Below are 10,780 nucleotides of genomic sequence, written 5' to 3'. Positions count from 1 at the left end.
ACTAAATATCAAAGACGAAGTGTGTTCTGAAGAAGACCTCAGTTATAATTCAGGAAAAAAATCCAGATCCTATTCATTTGGATATAAGACAGTATTATTGATTTTAATAAAATGCTGTGGTAGGTTGACCTTGGCCAGCTGCCAGCCACCCACCAAGCTGTTCTGTCATTCCCCCTCCTCAACAGGACAAGGGGAGAAAATAAGATGGAAAGGCTTGTGGGTCAGGAGAAAGAAAGGGAGATCACTTACCAATTACTATCAAGGGCAAAACAAATTCATTTATTTTATTGCCAATTAAAATAGATTTGGATAGTGAGAAACAAAAACAACAATTAGAACAACACCTCCCCCCTCTTCCCCTTTTTCCCAGGCTAAACTTTACTCCTTCATTCCTGACTCCTCTACCCCCCTGCCCCCAGAGCAGCACGGGGGTGGGGGTGGGAGGAATAGGGGGTTGTGGTCAGTACATAACAGTTCCTCTCTTCCACTCCTTCCTCACACTTTTCCCCTGCTCCAGTGTGGGTCTCTCCATAGGCTGCAATCCATCAGGAAAAAAATCTGTTTCAGCATAGGTTCTCTATGGGCTACAGTTCCTTCAGGAAATATCCATCTGCTCACATAGCATGGGGGTCCTCCGTGGGCTGCAGGGTGGCAACCTGCTTCACCATGGTCTTCTCCACAGGCTCCAGGAGAATCTCTGCTCTGGTGCCTGGAGCACCTTCTCCCCCATCTTCTTCACTGACCTTGCATACATGCAGGGTTGTTTCTCTCACATTTTTCTCACTCCCCTCTCTCATAGTTGCTGTGCAACATTTGTTTAATCTTTCTTAAATAGGTTATCACAGAGGCGCCACCAGCTTCATTGATGGGCTCAGCTTTGGCCAGTGGTGGGTCTGTTTTAGAGTTGGCTGGAACTGGCTCTGTCTGACATGGGGGCAGCTCCTGGTCTCTTCTCACAGAAGCCACCCCCTGCTACAAAAACCTTGCCACATAAACCCAATACACAGGTTCAACTGGTAGTGAAGCTGAGCACATAGCCCAGAAACACACACACTCAGACACACATGGACACACAGATGACACCGACATGACCAGTCATGCAGACTACCACAGACTAGGTGCTGCCTTCAACAGCACCTACATACAGAATTCACATAAAATATAATTATAGGCAGTCAAGTCCCCTTCCTCCTCTTTGGCTGGTAGAGAGTTCACTAGTGAAAGCACATGCACAACACTGGTTTCACAAACACACACACGCATTTGCAGATCCCCCTGAGTACTGGCATGGCCCACTGCTGGTACCACTGCCCGGATCCTGGGCCCTCTTACCTGCTTCGCAGGTCCCCTACTTGCCGGCTAGTCCAGCTTGATGCTTGCTAGCAGACACGCATTCACTCACATGTTCATCCCACAGGCACTCTGCACTTCCAAGTCCCCCTGGGCATACCAGCACGGACCCTTGCCCACCTGATATCCCCTGCCTGGACCAAGGGCCTCCTACTTGCTAGCTAGTCCTGCTTGAGGTTTGCTAGCGAATTATACACGAACACCTCCATGCACACCAGGTCTGGAGATGATACAGACACTTGGCCTGCCCCCGCAGCAGCACCAGGCACACAGGTTCTGACCCACAGTCCTGCTCTAGCCAGTGGTGCTGAACCCCTCATTCACACCAATCCCTGCCAGTAGCTGGTTTCTGGGACACGCACCGTTCCCACCCCAGCAGCTGGTGACTGAGACCCTCACCTGCCTGCTCCAGTAGCTGGCACTGAGACCCCACTCGCTCCAGTTACTGACACCACAGGCAAGGAATGTCTACACCCCCACTTTGACTTCAGTAGCTGGCACCAAATCCACTCACTCTGGTCTCACCAGTAGCTGTCACTTAGTCCTTGCAGCACCCGTGCACACAGGATAGAGTGAGATTATACAGAGAGAGAGTTAAGTAAAAGATTTAATAGGAAGATAGGACAGACTGCGGTGATCAGGTGCAGGGTTCAGTCAGACAAATGGACTGACTGCCCCCATTTTACATGCAACCGACCCCTTTTATACCCTTTTCTGTCCACCCCCACTCTTTGTTCCTCCTTGCTCCCCCTTCCCTGGCACATTCCCTCATCAGCTGGCATAGTTCCACCAACAGACTCCCCTCCAACATCCTGGATGCTCAGGTTTGCATCCTTATCAGTTGCAAAGTCCTGGTTTGCCTGCAGTTTCTTGATAGTCCATCAACTAGTGTGACTGACCGGGTTTGTTTTTGGTTATTGTCTTCGTTAATGCCAACTGGTCACATTTTATGTCTTTGTGTGCTTGTCTTATTCCCTTTCCTTATGATCCCAATTTCACAAGGTCCTTAGTCAGACAGGTAAGACTCAGGGGGAAGGCCAATAAAGCAGATATCATGGCGGGAGTCTGTTATAGACCAACTGACACAGTGGGAGAGTGAGCCAACTAGGGAAGGCACCCTGCTGGACCTGTTGTTTGTGAACAGAGAAGGACTGGTGGGTGATGTGATGGTTGGAGGCTGTCTTGGGCACAGCAATCATGAAATGATAGTTTTCAGTTCCTGGAGAAGTAAGGAGAGGGGGTCAGCAGAACTGCTACCTTGGACTTTTGGAGGGCAGACTTTGGCCTGTTCAGGACTCTGGTTGACAGAGTCCCTTGGGAGGCAGTCCTGAAGGGCAAAGGAGTCCAGGAAGGCTGGCCATTCTTCAAGAAGGAACTCTTAAAGGTGCGAGAGCAGGCCATCCCTATGTGCTGAAAGATGAGCCAGCAGGGAAGAAGACCGGCCTGGCTGAACAGAGAGCTTTGGCTGGAACTCAGGAATAAAAGGAGAGCTTACGACCTTTGGAAGAAGGGACAGGCAACTCAGAAGGACTACAAGGATGTCATGAGGCTATGCAGGGAGAAAATTAGAAGGGCCAAAGCCCAGCTGGAACTTAATTTGTCTACTGCCGTAAAAGACAACAAAAAAATGCTTCTAGAAATACATTAGCAACAAAAGGAGGGCTAAGGAGAATCTCCATCCTTTATTGGATGTGGGGAGAGACATAGTGACAAAGGACGAGGAAAAGGCTGAGGTACTTAATGCCTTCTTTGCCTCAGTCTTTAATAGTCAGACCAGTTGTTCTCCAGGTACCCAGCCCCCTGAGCTGGAAGACAGGGATGGGGAGCAGAATGAAGCCCCCATAATCCAAGGGGAAATGGTTAGCAACCTGCTACACCACTTAGACACACACAAGTCTATGGGGCTGGATGGGATCCACCCAAGGGTACTGAGGGAGCTGGCGGAAGTGCTCACCAAGCCACTTTCCATCATGTATCAGCAGTCCTGGCTAACTGGGGAGGTCCCAGTTGACTGGAGGTTAGCAAATGTGATGCCCATCTACAAGAAGGGCCGGAAGGAGGATCTGAGGAACTACAGGCCTGTCAGCCTGACCTCGGTGCCAGGGAAGGTTATGGAGCAGATCATCCTGAGTGCCATCACGCGGCATGTACAAGACACCCAGGTGATCGGGCCCAGTCAGCATGTGTTTATGAAAGGCAGGTCCTGCTTGACCAACCTGATCTCCTTCTATGACAAGGCGACCCGCTTAGTGGATGAGGGAAAGGCTGTGGATGTTGTCTACCTGGACTTTAGTAAAGCCTTCGACACCATTTCCCACAGCATTCTCCTGGAGAAATTAGCTGTGGCAATTAATCACGGACTCCGTGTATGAGTTGAGGCGAAGACAAGCGAAGACAAGCAAAGACAAGTGAAGACAAGCGAAGAAGACAACGACGACACTTTATTTTTACAATCTATCCCTTTTATAATATGATCTAGTGTTCACGAGCAAGCAAAACTTATTTCATTGGGTACTGTCTTGCGTCCACGCGTCCCCTCAGCGTTACTTATTGGTTCTTCAAGTTGGTGCACACGAATTCCTCTTTCAGGGATGTATCCAATCTCATCCTTATTTTTCTGCCTCTAAGTTTCACAAACTTGTTTGTAACAAGCCTCAAGGGCACAGCTGCATTCCTGTGAACCTGTTTGTAACAAGCCTCAAGGGCACAGCTGCATCTCATCAAAGTAAAACACAATCTCATTTATTCCCACAATTCCCCCTTTTTGTTTTTCTACTACAAAAGCTTGTTTAATCATATTCTATAGCATTTTCTGTATCCAAGACACTAGACAAGAAACTATCACTATTATGGTGCAAAATATTAGTAACAAGAAAAAACCCATTTTGATTAGAGACATTATCCACCCGCCAATTCCCCAACTTGTTAGTAAGTGATTCAGCCAACCAAATCCATCACTGACTTGTAATTTGCTAACTTCAAATCTTTGATTGCTTTATGGATTGATTTGGAGTTATCTGATAAGTCATTCCCCATCAGTCTTCTTGGAGTTCAGTGTCTTCTGCTGCTCGTTCCTGTTATCCGATGCAAGAGCCGGTCTTACGCACCTTGCAGGTACCCACTTAGGTCCTACATCTGTTGAGACACAAGCATACCCTCTGCCCCAGGTTAATAGATCAAAAGGACCTTCCCAATTACCCGTTTGTAGCGATTTTGTAAAAACTCGGGCCTTCTGTGGTGTGGCTGTTAAATCTTTTGATTGAAGAGACAGAAAATGAGAGATAATAACAGGAATATTATTTTCAGACATATTCAGGTAATTTAACGCATATACAGCTTTACTTTGTCTGTCTGCTGGAGTGGCCCCTGGCTTTCCCCCGTTTTGTTTTTGCAACATGGATTTTAGAGTGCGATGTGCACGTTCTACTATGGCTTGGCCTTGTGGTGAATGAGGAATTCCAGTGCTATGTTGAATTCCCCATTGATTAAGAAATTGTGTAGATTTATTACTAACATATCCGGGACCATTATCTGTCTTTATGCAGTGAGGGACGCCAAGGGCAGCAAAGGCTGATAGCCAGTGTCTAATAACATCTTTACTTTTTTCCCCACTGTGCGCAGTAGCCCATACAGCTCCAGAAAAAGTGTCTATAGAAACATGGACATACTTCAAGCGACCAAAGTCCATTATATGGGTGACGTCAGATTGCCAAAGCTGAAGTGCCTGTAGGCCCCATGGGTTAACCCCTGTTGCCTGAATAGATGCAAACTGTTGACAGTCTGGGCAGGCACGCAAAATTTCCTTTGCCTCTCCCCACGAGAGATCAAATTGTCGTTTTAATGCCCTTGCGTTTTGGTGAAAAAAGGCATGAGAGAGCCTTGCTTGTTGTGTTTTTTCCGGTATAGGTTGTGACCAAACCGGTGCTGTTAAATGATCAGCCCTAGCATTTCCTTCTGTTATGAACCCGGGTAACCGAGTATGACTTCGTACGTGCATCACAAAATATGGATGCTGCCTATTATTAATTAACAGCCACAACTGTTTAAACAGGCTAAACAGGTGTTCATTCGGGACATGTTTAAGCCATGCTTTTTCTAATCTGCAAACTACATTGCAAACATATAAAGAGTCAGAAACAAGGTTTATAGCCTGGTTAGTCCATAGAGTAAAAACTTGTACCACTGCATAGAGTTCTACCACTTGTGGAGATCCTTGTGTATGATACACCTTTTCCTGCCATTGTTCGTTATCAAACCACACAAGGGCAGCTTTTCCGGTTTTTCCAGAGCCATCTGTAAAGTTAGTGGGCCCGTCTATGGGATAATTTTGACATAATGGTGTTCTCTGGATCAGAACTTCTGAATGTAATCGGATGAATTTGTGAGCAGGATAATGTATATCTATCTTTCCTGGAAATCCTTCCAATGCTATTTGCAATGGGAGGCTATTTGCTTGGCACCATTCCAGATATTCCCCTGTCAATGGTATATAAATATGTTGTACTTCCGTGCCTGTTAATTGGACCGCACGCTTTTGCCCTTTACAGATAATACCTGCTAGCATTTCTAACTGAGTAACAATTGTCTTTTTGGGCTGGTATGACAGAAAAATCCATTCCAAAACAACCAATGGATCTGTTAGTGTGGGTACCCATTGGCCTAACAATCCTAAGGCTTGGTAATTGTGGGAGAATATATAAAGTTGCAGGGGTTGATCTTCTACGCGACGGTGTGCTTTTCGGTTTTGTATCGCTTGACTGAATTCTTGCAGAGCCTGTCGCACGTCAGATGTCAACTGACGTGCAGATGCAAGGTTGTTATCTCCTTTTAGCAATTCAAAAAGAGGAGCTAGCTGTTCATTTGTCAGTCCAAGATATGGCCGGACCCAGTTGATGGTTCCTAACACTTTTTGTAGGTCATTTAGGGTTTTGATGTTCAGCTTAATCTGTATCGATTGGGGTTCAATTGTTTGTTGCAAGATTTTCCAGCCCAGATATTTCCAAGGCTCAGTTTTTTGTACCTTTTCAGGGGCTACTTCAAGTCCATATCTGTTTAGAGCTCGTCGTATCTCTTTTTCTACTGCTTGTAACTCGATTTCCGGTCTTCCGGCTATTAAAATGTTGTCCATGTAATGGTAACACAATAATTGTGGATACTGCATCCGAATTGGCGACAAAGCACGGGCTACGTATTGTTGACAAATTGTTGGGCTATTTTTCATTCCTTGTGGTAGAACAGTCCAATGATACCTTTGCATGGGTTCCGATTGATTGACTGCTGGCACAGAGAAGGCAAAGCGTTTCACATCCTCCTTCGCAAGGGGAATGGTAAAGAAATAGTCTTTTAGGTCCATAACCAGGATGCTCCAATTGCATTGTTGGTGATGGCATCCCAGGCTGTAAAGCTCCCATATCCTCCATAACTTCATTTATCTTCCGGAGGTCATGCAGTAATCACCATTTTCCACTCTTCTTCTTGATAACAAATACTGGCATATTCCAAGGGCTAGTGGTAGGTACTATATGTCCTTGTTCCAGTTGTTCCTGCACTAGATCTTTCAACGCTTGGGCCTTTTCAGTAGTCAGGGGCCACTGGTCCACCCACACCGGTTCCTCTGTTTTCCAGGTTAGTTTCAGTGTGGGTCAATATTCGGCCCACTCTTCAGTGGCCCCTATAAAAAATGTGCAGCAGAAGTAGACTTAGTGGTGGTAATAGTGGTCCCCCAGGCACTTAGTACATCTCTTCCCCATAAAGTTAGTGGAGCCGGCACTATGTAAGGTTTTGTAGATGCTACTTGACCCTCAGAAGTAATGATTTGGACAATATTAGCACTTTGCTTGGCTACCGTTGAGCCACCAATACCTGCTATGGCACCGTGGGCGGAGACCAGTGGCCATGTTTGCGGCCAACAAAGAGCAGAGATAATGGTAACGTCGGCTCCGGTGTCGATCATGCTTCTTATTGTGATTTGAGGGGGTTTTCCATGATGCAGAGACAAGGTGCATACTAATAGTGGTCAGTCATTCTGTATTTGTTGTGTCCAAAAGATTTCTGGCTGGCCTGTGGAGCCAAAACCTGCAGTGCCTCTTGTTCTTGACTCGGCCTGTCAAACTTGCGCTTTGAATGGTATTAACTGAGCAATTTTGCTTCCTCTGGGAATCTGTACTGGAGGTGAGGGAGTCCATAGCATCGCTTGTAATTGTCCCTCATAATCAGCATGTATAAGTCCTGGTAAAACAAATAGTCCTTGTAGGGTGGCACTGGAGCGACATAATAGCAGAGCACTTAGTCCATTTCCGATTGGTCCCTTGGCTTGTAGCGGTACTTTATGCACTGCTCGGTCCGTAATTAGAATTGTGGTGTCTGTGGAAACATCCAGTCCGGCACTGCCGGCGGTGCTGGCTCGGAGACAATCGGAAAGGCTTGTAACGGCATATTTGCTGTCTGAGCACGCTCCGCTTCCGCGCTCCCTCGCGAGATTCCCGATAACAATAGTTTGCCATCTACATCATATTTCGATCGACATTGGTTCGTGAAATGCCTTCCTTTTTTACATTTTGGACATAGTCCGGGTGCGCTTGGTGCGCTCAGTTTTCCTCTCTTTCTCAGTTGTGGGCAATCTCTTTTAAAATGTCCAGTTTTTCCACAGAAGAAACATGATTTCTGTACTTTCATTGTGGTGGCAAAAGCTGTAGCTAATGTTTCCATATTATGGGACATTGACCCCACCTTTTGGGTAGCTTCTATCATGTCCATTAAGGAGGGATTTTTTAGAGGCAAAAGCACTTTTTTACAGTCCGTATTCGCATTTTGAAAAGCTAATTGTAAGAGTAGGAGCTCTCTTGCTTCTGCATTTTTGACTTGGTTTTCCAAAGCCTCTTTAAGACGATCTAAGAATGAGATATATCCCTCTCCTGCCCCTTGCTTTATTAATGTAAATGATTTTGTTGCTCTTCCGGCATCCGGCACTCTTAGTAATGCCTGTAAAGCAAGGTCTCTGCCTTGTGCTAATATCTCTGGTCGTAACCGTGCCTATAACATTGGGTGATTTAGCGGCGGATCCCCCATAAGCTGAGGGAGTCCTGCCCCTTGTAAAGGGTCGCCTTGTTGTCGCTGCTTATTGATAATTGTGGCGTTTTGACAGGCGGTACGCCAGGTGCTTTCAAAGATCACCTTTTGCTTTGGGGTCAATATAAGATTAGTAAGCGTGCATATATCAAATGGTACTATTTCATTTGTAAATATTCCCCGTAGCAGGGATTGTGTAAAAGGAGAACCCAGTCCATGCGCGGCAACTGTTTGTCGTAGATCTTTTAAAACATTATAGCCAAAAGGTTCATGCTCATCGGGGACATTTCCATTGCTGCGTATGACAGGACACGCTATCGCTGAACAAAAAGCTGTATCTCCCACTTGCAATGCTTGGTGTCTAATCCTTTGCCACCTCGTAGCAGCGGCTGATGCCCCCCGTTCCTCGGGCGGCAATTGATTATGGGTTTGTGGAGTATCAGCATTAGAAGCGGTAGAGAAAGGCGGTAAGAGTGCCGACGCAGCGGGGGGCCGGGGGTGGGCGGGGAAGTGGAGGGGTACTGGTTGCAGGGATCGGAAGGTCTAGCGGAGGTGTTGAAGCCATAGGAGCAGGTGAAGGAGAAAACGGCGCAGAGGGCAGCGGCGGTGCGGGGGGGGTGTGGAGGGTTGTGCAGCCTGAGCCCCCACTAACAGAGATATGTCGGAGGACGAACCCAATGTCGGTGTCTCCGGCGTGCCCTGCGGGGTTAGCTCCGGAGTGGTAGCAGAGGCTGCAGCCTTTCGGTCTGACTTTAATTGTTCTAAAGAGTCTTTCAGTAAACGCCACGTCGTCAAAACACTTGTGGCATTACTGTCCCCCCTGGTGGCCGCTTCCCATAACACTTTTCCTGCCTCCTCCCAAGTCTCCACCTGGAACGCGGTCGCTGCGGTCGCTTGTTGCCCGTTTTTTCGCAGCCAAGTTAACAACAACCGAACCTTTCCTTCATCATAATTTATGCCCCTTTTTGCAAGGATTCGCAAAAATATACGCAAAATAGATTTTTCTTCCGAGGACATTTGCGCCCCCATTTTCCCGTTCCCAGCTGCTCACCTCTTTTTCCCGAGGCGATTAATTGTCGACAAGCAGCTCTCTGGTCCACTGCAGTAGAGTTCAGCTCTATGGTCCGCTGCAATAAAGTTCAGCTGAGCTTGCGACCATCCGCTCTCTCATCCGCGGTTCTTAGGATCGAATCACGTCGTAGGACCGAATCACGTCATAGGACCGAATCACATCGGGGTCACCATTTGTGGCAATTAAACACGGACTCCGCATATGAATTTAGGCAAAGACAAGCGAAGACAAGCGAAGACAAGCGAAGACAAGTGAAGAAGACGACGACGACACTTTATTTTTACAATCTATCCCTTTTATAATATGATCTAGTGTTCACGAGCAAGCAAAACTTATTTCATTGGGTACTGTCTTGCGTCCACGCGTCCCCTCAGCGTTACTTATTGGTTCTTCAAGTTGGTGCACGCGAATTCCTCTTTCAGGGATGTATCCAATCTCATCCTTATTTTTCTGCCTCTAAGTTTCACAAACTTGTTTGTAACAAGCCTCAAGGCCACAGCTGCATTCCTGCGAACCTGTTTGTAACAAGCCTCAAGGGCACAGCTGCATCTCATCAAAGTAAAACACTATCTCATTTATTCCCACAATTAGCTGCTCATGGCTTGGATGTTCGTACTGTTTGCTGGGTAAAAAACTGGCTGGATGGCCGGGCCCAGAGAGTGGTGGTGAATGGAGTTAAATCCAGTTGGCGGCCGGTCACAAGTGGTGTTCCCCAGGGCTCAGTAGTGGGGCCAGTCCTGTTTAATATCTTTATTGATGATCTGGACGAGGGGATCGAGTGCACCCTCCGGAAGTTTGCAGATGACACCAAGTTGGGTGGGAGTGTTGAGCTGCTGGAGGGTAGGAAGGTTCTACAGAGGGATCTGGACAGGCTGGATCGATGGGCTGAGGCCAATTGTATGAGGTTCAACAAGGCTAAGTGCCAGGTCCTGCACTTGGGTCACAACAACCCCATGCAACGCTACAGGCTGGGGGAGGAGTGGCTGGAGAGCTGTCTGGCAGAAAAGGACCTGGGGGTGTTGGTTGACAGCCAGCTGAATATGAGCTGGCAGTGTGCTCAGGTGGCCAAGAAGGCCAAGGGCATCCTGGCTTGTATCAGGAAAAGTGTGGCCTGCAGGACTAGGGAAGTGATCGTCCCCCTGTACTTGGCACTGGTGAGGCCACGCCTTGAATACTGTGTTCATTTTTGGGCCCTTCACTACAAGAAGGACATCGAGGTGCTGAAGTGTGTCCAAAGAAGGGCAACGAAGCTGGTGAAGGGTCTAGAGCACAAGTCCTATGAGGGGCAGC

At 47.3% G+C, this 10,780-nt stretch overlaps 1 pseudogene; it reads right to left on the bottom strand.

Moving 5' to 3' along the window:
- Window positions 1-7,698: 7,698 nt before the first annotated feature.
- Window positions 7,699-9,447, bottom strand: LOC148054184 (endogenous retrovirus group K member 5 Gag polyprotein-like; annotated as a pseudogene).
- Between the last annotated feature and the right edge of the window lie 1,333 nt (window positions 9,448-10,780).

This window comes from Nipponia nippon, unplaced genomic scaffold (assembly GCF_047370975.1).
Source record: "Nipponia nippon isolate SJK-2023a ecotype South Korea unplaced genomic scaffold, ASM4737097v1 scaffold_33, whole genome shotgun sequence".
Classification (NCBI taxonomy): domain Eukaryota; kingdom Metazoa; phylum Chordata; class Aves; order Pelecaniformes; family Threskiornithidae; genus Nipponia; species Nipponia nippon.
Note: the sequence above shows the minus strand (reverse complement) of the source record. Positions and strands in the feature narration are given on the sequence as shown.